The following is a 12,420-nucleotide window of genomic DNA, read 5'->3' as shown; positions in this document are numbered from 1 at the left end:
TTTCTTAGGTGTGTCTTGCAGCTGTAGCAGCGCAGATGGAAACAACTGGACTTCCCAACCTTTTCAGCCTGTAGTCAGGCCTGGTGATGGAGAGCTCATAAAAACCTGACAGATGAATCTGATAATGGTTGTCAATATTCCCCTGAAATAAATAAGACTGAAGCTCCTGCTTTGCTGTGCAGAGCATAGGGACAATGGCATTAAACTTAAAGGATTCATCTATTTTGTGAAAAGAAAATTTCCAAGTGTTCATCCCCCCCAGTAAAATTCATAATAATTAATGGAGTAGGCTCTGAACAATGCAAAAATCTTTATCAAACAAATGGAACTTCAGAGCTGCAGAACATTAGTAAATAAAGTCAATTTAATTCAAAATCTGTCTCCAAAATACAATCCCTTTTGATAATAAGGAATCACATTTCAACCTATCACATCTAAGTAACTGCAGAAAGGTGATTTACAATCAGAAACCTTTTCCTTTCTGTATTATCTCCTTCTAAACCCAAAGACATATTTTATATATGAATATATTTTATTTATATATAGAAATACATAACATTTATTTGTATACTGTGCATGTCCAGGTGCCTGCTGATGTCCTTATCTGCTGATAAAAGCATCAAGTTTCACTTAAATTATCTCCAAGATCCTTATTTTTTATCCTGTTTCCAGGGAAATAGTCAAAATTTTATATCCAGGGAAACTGGGCAACATCCAAGGCTCACATTTTCAGGAATTTCACAGTCCCCTTTGACAGGCCAAGGTGTGGGTTTGGTTCCGGCCTAGAACTTGAGTTTGGGAAGTCCACGTGCCATTCTTTGCATTGTAACTTTCAATCAATAAAGCTCTCAGGATTTTTATTTTGGGAGGAATTCTCATGTCCTTTTTAATACACACAAGGGTTTATGTACTCAGAAGGTTACAGACCATATTGTGGTATCACTGTAAGATGTGGAATAATATGCTGGGTTTATGTTGTAGCCAAACCACAAACAATTCTTTATGGTAAAGACCGTGTAGGGGTTCTCCAGAAGATAAAAAAGGGAGAACATTTTATTCTCTACTTCATGCCTTATGAAGTGACTTAGCCAAAGTCACATGAAAGGTTTGCAGTGGCTCAGCCCTCTTATTCCCATTATAATTATGATCCAGGGTGTTCTCTGTTCCTGTGTTTATCCGTGTAGTGTTCCTTTCAGCCCTAATCTGTAAGGAACTACTGCATTATTTTTCATCAGAGAGCATAACTGTATTGTGAACAAACAATTTTCAGTAACACCATCTTGTTAGTCATTTTTATTCTCCTTAGGCACACATGATTTTGAACCTCCTGTTGAATGGTCTGATTGGCTCGTATGCATCAAAAGTAAAAAGATTTTAAGAAGTCTTATGTAAAGTTCAGGAGCAGAACTGGAAGCAGCCTGTTAAAATGAATGGCTTGTGATAAACAGAAGAATGGGACAAATGAACCATTTTATCAGCTCCCAGTGTAGTCAGGTCTACTCCAGTCTTCAAAGGCATTCAGCATAATTGTTCACTGTTGTGTGAAATCTCTGCAGTGAAACAACTTCAGTATTGTCTGCCCTCTATTACTGACACAGGGTGTTATCCCACAGACAGGACACCAGGATGTGTAAATCCTGGAAATGAGCAACAAGAGGTCCCTGTGGGCTCCTGAGTCAAATGAGAGCTGCCCTTGATCTCTGTGGAGCAGAAGAGCAGACAAAACCAGAATCAGGTTCCCTGTGGCTTTGTGAGCAGAAGCAAAAGTTGATGATGCAGACATCCAGCATTTCATTAATGGCTTTCTCCATCAGTCTAATGACTGCTCTGAAATAAAGATCTTCTCAAAGATTGCAAATCCAATGTGGCAAACATTGCACTAAACAGTCTGGAGTTTGGTTCTTTCTGAATCCTTTCTGTCTGGACCCGTAGCAACATTTGAACTTTGGAAATACAAAGTGAATTCTGTGTCTGCTGAAGAGAAGTGCAGCAACACCAATTATCTCAGCCAGTAAATAAATACACAGAGAATTTCTGGTTTCCCTGTTTGGCTGATGCACATTCCAAGTTCCAGGAAAGTACCAAGCAATGTGGAGTGAAGGCACAACAGCAGACATGAAATCCATAAACCTGTCTGCATTTATAACATTATGAATGTTGCTGTTATGTCCTTGCGTTGGCTCTGGCTAGGACAGAGTTAATTCTGTTCCTAGCAGCCCATATGGTGCAGTGCTTTGGATTTGTGGCTAAAACAGTTCTGCTATCACATTCGTGTTCAGCTATTGCCAAACAGCACTCAAACATCTTCCAGATCTCCTCTCTTTGTCAGTCTGTCCCCTCAGCAGGTGGGCTGGGAGGGGACACAGGAGGCAGCCGACCCACACTGATCAAGGGGTGTTCCATGCAACAAAACATCCTGCTCAGCAACAGCACTGGGGAAAGCTTTCCAAAAGAGCTTCTGAGACCTGCTGAGAAGTGGTGACTGTCTGTCTTTGCATCACCTCTTCTTTTTGTCTTTATTTCAACCCCCAAGTTGTTGGGTTGGGGTTTTTTTTATCTTCTGATTCTCTCCCCACCTGCTGCAGAAGGCAGTGAGCAAGGAAATGGTGGGTCCTTAGTCGTGTGACAGAACCCACTACACTTCTGCAATCCCCTGTAGCCTCAAACTCAGCTCCTCTAATAATGTCTCAAGAATAAAAACAGAACAATCCATCCCAGGCAATTCTGTACCAAACTGGCCACTGACAGAAGCAAGTAACAAAGCTTGAGTGATTACAGAAAGCACATTTTAGGGCAGAACTGGAGCTCTGTAAGATCAGTGACCCAGCCTTCAACACTGCATCTCAGTAAGTGCAGATAACAGGATGGAAAAAATCCATGCATGGGTGGGAGAGTCCCCAAAAATATCCTCTCTTTTAAATGTCTCAGTGCAAGGAACAGAAAGTCAATACAGGGAATAAGGCAGTTTTTTCCCCTTCCTGGCAGAAGCTAAACACAATCTTCAAAGTACAGAAGTGACAACACTATTTTATGCTTGTACACAATTATTTTGGAGAGTGATTTTTAGAAGTGTGTAGTGGATTTAGGTGTGCAGCTCCTGACAGATTTTTGCCCTTAATGCTCCAAATTGCAGCACTCAGAAGATGCACTCAATAAACATCAGAAAATACCTGTTTCTGTGCCTTATAGAAGTGTGCTCTCTCCTGACCTGGCTGTTCATTGTGGCAGCTGGATGAGACAGAGGGGAAATCATTTCAGATTTCAAAGCTTTTCTTGCTTCATGTCAGAAACACACACACGGAAAAATATCTCCTCTGGATACTACAGAAGCCAAGCAGAACCTGAAAGTTGGGAATACAGCAGTCAGTTCTCTTCCCTGGGCCAGAGGATGAGAAGATTCCAAGCACTGCTGTGCTCCAGACACCACAGTATTGTATTTGCTGGGACCCCCGTGGCAGGGAGGAATGATGAATCTGACTCCATGTTCTCAGAAGGCTAAGTTATTAATTTATGATACTATGTTATATTAAAGAATACTATACTATATTATACTAAAGAATACAGAAAGGACACTTACTGAATGCTAAAAAGATAATAATGAAAACTCATGACTCTCTCCAGAGTCCCAACACAGCTTGGCCCTGATTGGCCAAAGAGTGAAAACAACTCACAGCAGAATCCAATGAAACAATCACCTGTGGGTAAGCAATGTCCAAACACATTCCACATGAGCAAAACAGAGGAGAAGCAAATGAGATAAGAATTGTTTTCCTTTTTCTCTGAGGCTTCTCAGCTTCCCAGGAGAAAAATCCTGGGTGAAGGGATTTTTCAGAGAATGTGAGTGTGACACCACAGCACTCTTGGCTGGGGCTCTGTGAGCAGCATCTCCTCCCCTGGGCTGTTCTGGAGAGCCCAGCTCAGTATCCAGCCCTGGAGACCTCACTGCTGCCACAGCAGCAGCAGCAGCAGCTCCTCAGCAGGGCTCTGCTGGCAGCCAGGCCTGGGGCTTTGCCCCTCACTGACCAGCAGCACCTTTTAAAGGATCTTGTCACAGCCAGGGGTCACTCAGGGCCACTGTGAAACCACTGGCACCTGTCCTGCCACCTGCAGGCTCTGCACACCAAAGTGATGCCAAAGATCATTCTTCCCTCCATAATATAAATATCAGGCAGCTGGAAAGCCAAGAGAAAAATTGATTGCTTTTGGTAAATAGTACAAACCTGAGAGGCCATAAAACTGAGCTGGCTAAGCTGGTACCATACATCACAAGTTTTTATCACAATCACAAAAATAATTTATTTTTAAAATTTCTTTACTTTTTAGCAGCAAATGCTGAATCCCTGAACTGTGGTTGGTTCTGCAACTCTCTTCTCCATCTCTCATCCTGAGTTCCTGCCTAGCAACTTTCTTGGCATTTAGCTACACACTGAAATCAGATGCCATATGAAAAAATACTTCATTTTGCCAGTTTTGAACGTGTTATTTTCCAGTTTCATTCAATATAATCTCTTCCATGTTATGAATCACAGAGGACCTAAATTCTAAATTTCTTTCCTGGATTATTCATTATTTTATACCCTGTTATCAGGGCCTTTCTTATTCAATCTTAAGAACAAACAAAGCCCATCTGTTCTGTTTCTCTCCACATTCATCATTTCAGAGTTTGCACTGTTAAACTTTATAGGAAGAAAAATTTTTTTTTACCTCCTGTCTGGAAGAGTGGGTAGCACCACACACTCAGGATGTTTGGCTCAGGAGAATGTTCCAAATAAATATTTTTAGGACTGTCTTTACCTCTTAAAAAGGATGCCATTAACCTCTTGTGATATGGCAGACTAAGAAATGCACACTGTATCTGTCAGAATTGTCACAGAGGTCTTCTGACATCTTCTGGGTGGGGATGGGTTTTTTGTTTCTATTGGGTTTGGGGGGGGGTTTTGTTGTGTTTTTTTTGGTGTTTTGTTACTCTTTCTCAACTCTCCCAAACTCTCTTTCTTGGGTGTTTTATTTACCTTCTATAAAAATGAATCAGCTGATGAGCACAAGGCAATGTGAAATATCTCATTTCACATCATCTGTGGATTGTGTCATTCCCTGAGCCCAAATTCAGAATAATATTTAGAAGATAGTGGCTCTCAAATCCAGATCAGACCAAATTTTGGTGGCCTTGCTGAATTTCTGGGATAAAAATTATTCAAATAAAAGTTTTGAAGTACTTCTTCACTATCCAACCAAGATTTTTTGATTCATTTTTAAGTCAAAACAGATAAAAAGCAGCTTCTGAAACCAAGGCAATGCATTCTTCTTTCATATCCTGATCCTGGCAAGTCAAGGAACACACTGGACTTTGGAAATTGACAGTCTACACCAAAATTCAGGTGCCCTGTCCAGCTGTTGATCCATGAATGTCACAGATTTTGGAATTCTGAAGCAGGACTCTGCCTCTGGATGCCTAAATCCACTTAAGAACATTGAATCTCAATACCTTTTCATCCCTTGTATCTGACATGGTTTATTCTGGGATTGGAATTTCATTCTTTTAGCACCATCTGAAGAGTCATGAGACAATCACAGCAGCACTGACAGCAGAGAGGTGAGGAGACAAGAATCCCTGGGGCTGCTCCAGTTTGGGGATGACTGTGGCTTCCCAAAAGTCCCCCAGCAGCCCTTTGGAGGGGGATAGGGCCAGGTATGGGATGAGATTGCTCAGGTGTTTCAGTCACAGGGCTGACATGATCAGCTCTGACAGTTTACCTGCCTTAGAATCCTGCACTGGGCTTAAATAGGGGCTCAGATCTCACAGGCTGACTGCTCCATTCTGCAAGAGAGAAGGAGCAATTACACTGATATCTGGAAATTTAAGGGTAATTCAGAGTGAAAAACATCAGAGGAGCTGATACAAAGTCTGTGCGAACTAAAACCTTTTACATACATAAAAAAAACATTTACATAACAAATTCTCTGAGCAGAGCTGGAATATCCTGTACAACAGCTATAAAGATAAAACCTTCTCCTTCCTAAGTGTGTGAGCTTGTTCTCCACTGGAGTGGCATGCCCTGTATGAATTATTCCAGCTGAAAGCCTAAAACACAACTTTCATTTTCACAGAGATGCTTTTGTAAACTCCGCTCGGATCAAAGAAGATTTTCATGCTGGGTTTTTCTTTTAATTGAGCAGACAAGGCATATACTAATTAGTGATCTAACATAATAAAAATGATCCTAATCTTCTGATATTTTGTACAGCTAAATGTCTTTGAGCAAAGCCAACAGGGAAGTGGGGAAGAATGATATAGAGGAGGCTAGAATGGGATAAGTCCTTGGTATGTACAAATATATAAGACAAAATAAAACTTCGTGTACCTGTGCCTTTAGAGCTTCAAATGTATAAATATATGGGGAGAGAATATGGCTTTCCCTGAACAATACAGAGAAGAAAAAAAAATCTGCTATTCCTGTAGAATCTTTTTCACCTCTTCAGAAGATTTCTCCACTCCAAGAAGCAGTGTAAAAATAGCATTTACTATTTAATGTGTCTATTTATTTGCTATGTTTGTACATGGAGAATTTTAGCTAATAAATTTGATATATCTGTGAGTGTAAAGTGCAACCATTTCAAATTAGTTTGATCAAAGACCAGACATTAGGCTGATAAAAATCCTACAGCTTCTGGAAGAGGCTGGGGAAGCAAAGTTAATAATGTTCTCAGAGACCAGCACCTTGCAGCTTTTTTAGGGCCATTTACATGTAAATAAGGTATTTATAAGCTCACATAGACGTTAGCAGAATCTGATTTTGGAATATTGTTCTGAAATAAATAGTAGGATTTGCCTTCCTGCCTCAGCTTTTTCAATCTGTTTATTTAATATTGTTTGCATTGCACCTCCTGCTGAGATCAATATCTTGTTGTGCTTAGACCCTGTACCACTGCTCAGACCAAGCAGGCTGATTACACAGAGTCTATAATCTAAATTTCAAACATCCACACCATTATTGGGTAGTGTGGAAAAAGCAAAAACTATTTTTGCTCCCTGGTGACACACTGCAGGAATCAGATTTATCCCTTCCCCAGGATTTGAAAGGAAAGGAATGCTAATGGATGCTTTGCATTCCTGGACTGGTTCTACTCAAACTTGCTAGCACAGGTAGGTGCTAAGTCTCCTTAACTACAAATGTTTTGCTTGATAAAAACAGAAAATATATGAAAGGAAACAGAGGAAAGAGCCTGGTTCAAATGGATTCAGCAGACAAGTGGTAGAGTCAGTCAGCCTCTGCCCATGTTGTGTCCTGCCAGAATTCTCATCTTCACAGCTCCCTCCAGAAGTGTCCTTAATCAGACAGACACCCCCTCCCCATCCCAGCATCTCTCACCTGTGCTGGGATAATTATCTGGTCTCAAACACCCTTGGGAGTGGAACCCTCACTCCCAGGGGGAAGAGGGAGAGCCACAATTGCAATGATGTACTTGGCTTTCACCCTGCATTTAATGTCATTTTTGCTTTCTGAACAATGATTTCATGATCATTTCAATTGCATCAAGCTCCAAAAAGCTGAGTTGGATTCTCTGACCCACCTTTGGACAAGTTAGTGGAGCACAGATTTTTAAAACTCTTTTGAAAGACATTTAATTTTCTAAAACCAGCTGGAGTGAGAAGAAATAAGGACATAAATATGTTTTAAGGTTCTAAGGCTCCAAATGACATACACAATGAAGGAACTGTTTCTAAGTTTCCTCTCAAAGAAGAAGTTATTGGTGTTCCTTACTTACATGACAATCTTTATCAGGATATTCAGAATTAATTAAAAGCTTCTGAAACTTCAGCCCTGAATTAATTCTAGCACAAATATTTTTTTCAGGTCAGAAATCCAATTTGTCAGTATCAATTCTAACCACACTCTTCAAAAATTTCGGGAGCACTGCTTTTTTTTTTTGGAATTAAGCTAAGACTATTTATGGGACAATCAAGAGAAGGAAGAGGGAGAAAGGGAAGTTTTTCACAACTCTGTGTTTCTGCCAGGTAGGATCACCTGGAGTGAAAGGCTGTGCTCAGCACATTAATGAGTACCCAAGGAGCAGCACCAAAGTTTTATGATGTTCCTTCTCTTTTTAATCACGCTTATTTTTGTCTACAACAAGGATATCTTTGAGGGAAATTGGAGTTTTTGGGAAGCAGAGGGGAAAAGTTTGAAAGTTTTGTGTTGGGGTTTTTCTCGGGGGAGTTGCTTTGGGGTTTTGTGGTATTTTGTTTGGGCTTTTATTTTGTTTTGTTTTGTTTTTTGTTTTTTATTTTGTTTTGTTTTTTCAGAGGCTCAAGCTGGAACATGACTGAGCAGTGTATCAAATTGCAAATGGGATGTGGGAATTGGCTGCAAACCTCAGTGCTTGCCAATGTAAAGGAATATAGATGGGCACAGAGAATTTATCAATACTCCAGCCCTGTGCCCACACAAACTCCATCCATGGCAGTTTCATCCAAAAAGGGACCGAGCTCCCAATTCTTTCTGCTGTCAGGAAAATGAATCCACAAACACCAGAAGTTTTATGTTCAAAAATGAGACAGACATTCATTTTATGTAAATAAAGGAGACGCCATGGGGCATTCCCCTGGGATGTCTCAAATTTTTGGAGTATGCAGCCTCCTTTTTATCCCAGTTTCCTGGCTGCATTTCCCTTCTCTCTTTCCCCATTGGCTGAGGTCCTTGAGAGGTACAGACTTCCTGGAACACCTGATACCTAAGATTCCCCTCTATTGTATAACCCTCCTTTTTAATTTTCAATTCTTATGGAATTTAGGGTTTTCTTTCATCTTTCAATATCCAATTTCATTTATCAGCAAACCAACAGTTTGTAAAGTAAATATCTTTTTTCCATTCATCAATCAGTGGAATCCTTCCCATTGATTCTTTTATCTCTCAGTGCTAGTTTTATCTACCAGCAGACCCACAGCTTGTTTGTAAAGACAAACCCATCATTCCTCTCATGCTCCATCGTTTCCAAAAACTAAACTCAAAATGTTTATATAACAATGAGTGAGGCAACTTTCAGTTGAGCAAATAATTTGAGCCACTGACTTTCAGTTGGCATTTCAGCTGAGTTTTGGCAACTTATCCTTTGGCAGAACTTGCAAATTCAGCACACAGCCAGGCACAGACACCCCTGGGACTGGCTCTAAGCATCAGTTTAGCATTGTTTTGTTGTTGTTGTTTGAGCTATTTTCCTACTTTACGCTTTGCCTTTAACCTGTTTATTTCCCAAGCTGTGTTTGGAAGTAAATTAGCACAATATAAATCCCCTCCCACAAGCACAAAGGAATACCCAGACAGAAGCACCCAGGAAAGTGCTTCAAACAATGCAGCAGTAGTGAAACACTTTATAATTTCAACTGCATTGTTTTTTTCAAAACAGCATCTGCAAACATCTCTTTTTATCACACATTTATCAAGCACTATGGATAAAATGATCAGAACATTTCCACAGGTAAGGTAAGGTGAGGCAGCCAGACTGAAATCCCAAAAGAGCACATTTCACTCCGTTCACTCAGCACCAGTAACATTTCTGACAGGAAAGTGTTCCCAGCCTCTTCACACCCTGCTTTTAGAGCTGACAATAATCCCATTTGCACCTTTCCAAAGGGAAATGTTGTACAGCCAATCTGATACACAACCTGCTAAAGTGTCTGATGAAAATATGTAGTTCCCAGTCTAAAAAAATCTTCAATTGACATTCTGAAAAATTAATTAATTGACCCGCAATTTCCTATCAAGGTGGCTTAAGTCAGCTATATAACTTAAGTAATTAATGTGTGAGAAATCTAACAAGAAAATTACTTTTGTCAGTACTTTTAAATGCTCTCTGATCAAATTTCTTTTCTGTGGTATTCCCCCACTATGTGACAATGACTGTTTCATTGAAAGGCCCATCTATGCCTGCAACTTGTCTCTAATAATTTTTTACCATTGGTCACTTTGGCAAAAAAAAAAAAATATATATATACACACATGCCAAGTAGATACTATATTTTCCCCATCACTACTACTGTCTCAGCCCACAAATATTTGTAGCTCAGAATCAGGGTTGTATTTTATGCATGTAATAGTTCTCAATGTTTTTTTCCTTTAACTGGTTTGTCTACTTTCTGCTTGAACATTTCACTTTTTAAACCTGATTACCCACATTTTCTGATAAGGAGATCTCCAGCTTATCTTCACAATATACCTCAATAATTTCCTCTTTACCTATATCTCATTTCTAGATAGCTTTCCATCAGCTTCAGCCCCCCAGATTAAGTTGGAAGTAGGTACCACAGTCTCCAGTTGAACATAAACCATTTCCTACTCACAAAGGAGGAGGATATTCTTTCTACTTGAAAGGTTTTGATTTGTGGAAATGAATAGCTGCTTTACAAGAGAGTAACAGCTAATTTTCAGAAATTACCTGAGCCTGTAGAGATCCATCAGTGCAGGAATTTAACTTCACTTCAACCTGCCTTCCTGTCTCACAGGAGAACTAACCAGAAATTCTCTTTATCCTCTCCAATCTCCATGTACAGAGGTCCCACCCCCTCCTCAGTGTAACCCAGGGCTTCTCTCTCCTCATAGCCACAAAAATTCCGCAAACTTTGGCTGCTCTTAGAACTCAGCAGTGGGTGAGAGAAAGTCAGTGGGTTAAAGCCTTTGAGCTTAGGGCAGCAACAAATTAGGAGCTTGGAAAAATTAATTAGATCCAATGGCCACTATGGGCTGCACCCATCTCCTCTTCAAAATAAGGATAAGAAGGTGGGAGTGTATTGTATTTGCAAGGTTCCCAGAAGAAGGAAGGAATGATGACTCTGACTCCATGTTCTTAGAAGGCTAATTTATTATTTTATGATACTATATTATATTAAAGAATACTAACCTATACTATACTAAAGAATACAGAAAGGATACTTACAGAATGCTAAAAAGATAATAATGAAAACTTGTGACTCTTTCCAGAGTCCCGACACAGCTTGGCACTGATTGGCCAATGAATCAAGACAAGTCACATGAATCCAATGAAACAATCACCTGTTGGATAAACACTCTCCAAACACATTCTAAAGCAGCAAAACACAGGAGAAGCAAATCACGTAATTATTGTTTTCCTTTTTCTCTGAGGCTTTCTCAGCTTCCCAGGAGAAGAATTCTGGGCAAAGGAGATTTTTTCAGAAAATGTGACTGTGACAGGAGTGTAGCTGTAAGAGGGGGTTGCACAGTTTGCCACATGGAATGAGCACAGTGAATGAACTCTATTAAATTAGCATTTTCAAGCTCACAGTGCAGCCTGCTGATGTTTCCCACTGGTGTCCAAAGTGGTTGAACTGGGTGGAATCAGGGGAGTGCAGGAGCAATGATTTGAGGGACCCCACTGGGTATTTTTGACTCCAAGAAAATTAGATCTGCCATAGTTGAGACAGTCACAATACAAAGCAACACTCCATTTTCAGAAGGCTTCAAAACCTTTTTATTCCAGCATGCATGCTTTTTATACATTCTTACAAAACTCATACATTTACACTTTACTCATTGGTCACTAAAGACAAACAACGTGCTTATTGGAAGAGGCAGTTGCAGGTTTGTCTTATTTATCCTTCTTTCCTTCTTGGTTTCTATGTCAATGACCTTGGTAGAAAAATCTTTCAGGGGTAAACATGGATCCTCTTGTCAAACTTCTCTCTGGCTCACAGAAGTCTCTGTAAAACCTCTTCCACAAGATCTATCCAGCAACTAATGAGCAGCATATAAATTCAGAATTATGTCAGGATTATCATACTACAGAAGCAAGTCTGAAAAACCATTAAAGAAAAAATTATTGCCCTGAGGATCCATCCCTGTGGAAAGGGACATGTTTTCTCAGATCTGGAATAGCCTTCTGAAAACATGTGTGCTCTGAGTCCAAACCAGAAAAATTATGTTGGTCACTGCCACTGCAAAAATCTACCAGCAGCCCTGTGAGCAGCTGGTGGTTTGATTTTGGGATGGATCACACGGTTTTGGAATTGTGTGTACATCCTCTAGAATAAGGAGAGCCTCAAGAAGAGTGACAGACTTGACCAGAACCACCAGGAAAACAATTCCTGGCACTTCAGGAGGTCTGCTGGGCCTGTCAGAGGGAATTGAGGGGGAAGCAAATAAAGAGAACACATGCTTGTGATGACAACACAGCAGTGGGTGAAAACATGGAAATTCAATGTTTTCAAATAAAGGGTAAGTCACAGAATAGGTAAAGTCACAAAGGGAAAACAAAGACTGACCTCTCACTCAGGTGTCAGGAAGGGAATCAAGTCCACAAGATACATATTGCAACAGAAAAAACTGGAGGGCTAAGAAATAGAAAGGAGCTGCTGGGGAGCCTCATTTGCTTTCATTTAAATTTTTCCCTTAAATAATTTAAATATCC

Source organism: Passer domesticus, chromosome 4, assembly GCF_036417665.1.
Source record: "Passer domesticus isolate bPasDom1 chromosome 4, bPasDom1.hap1, whole genome shotgun sequence".
Classification (NCBI taxonomy): domain Eukaryota; kingdom Metazoa; phylum Chordata; class Aves; order Passeriformes; family Passeridae; genus Passer; species Passer domesticus.
This window is presented reverse-complemented; position numbering follows the sequence as displayed.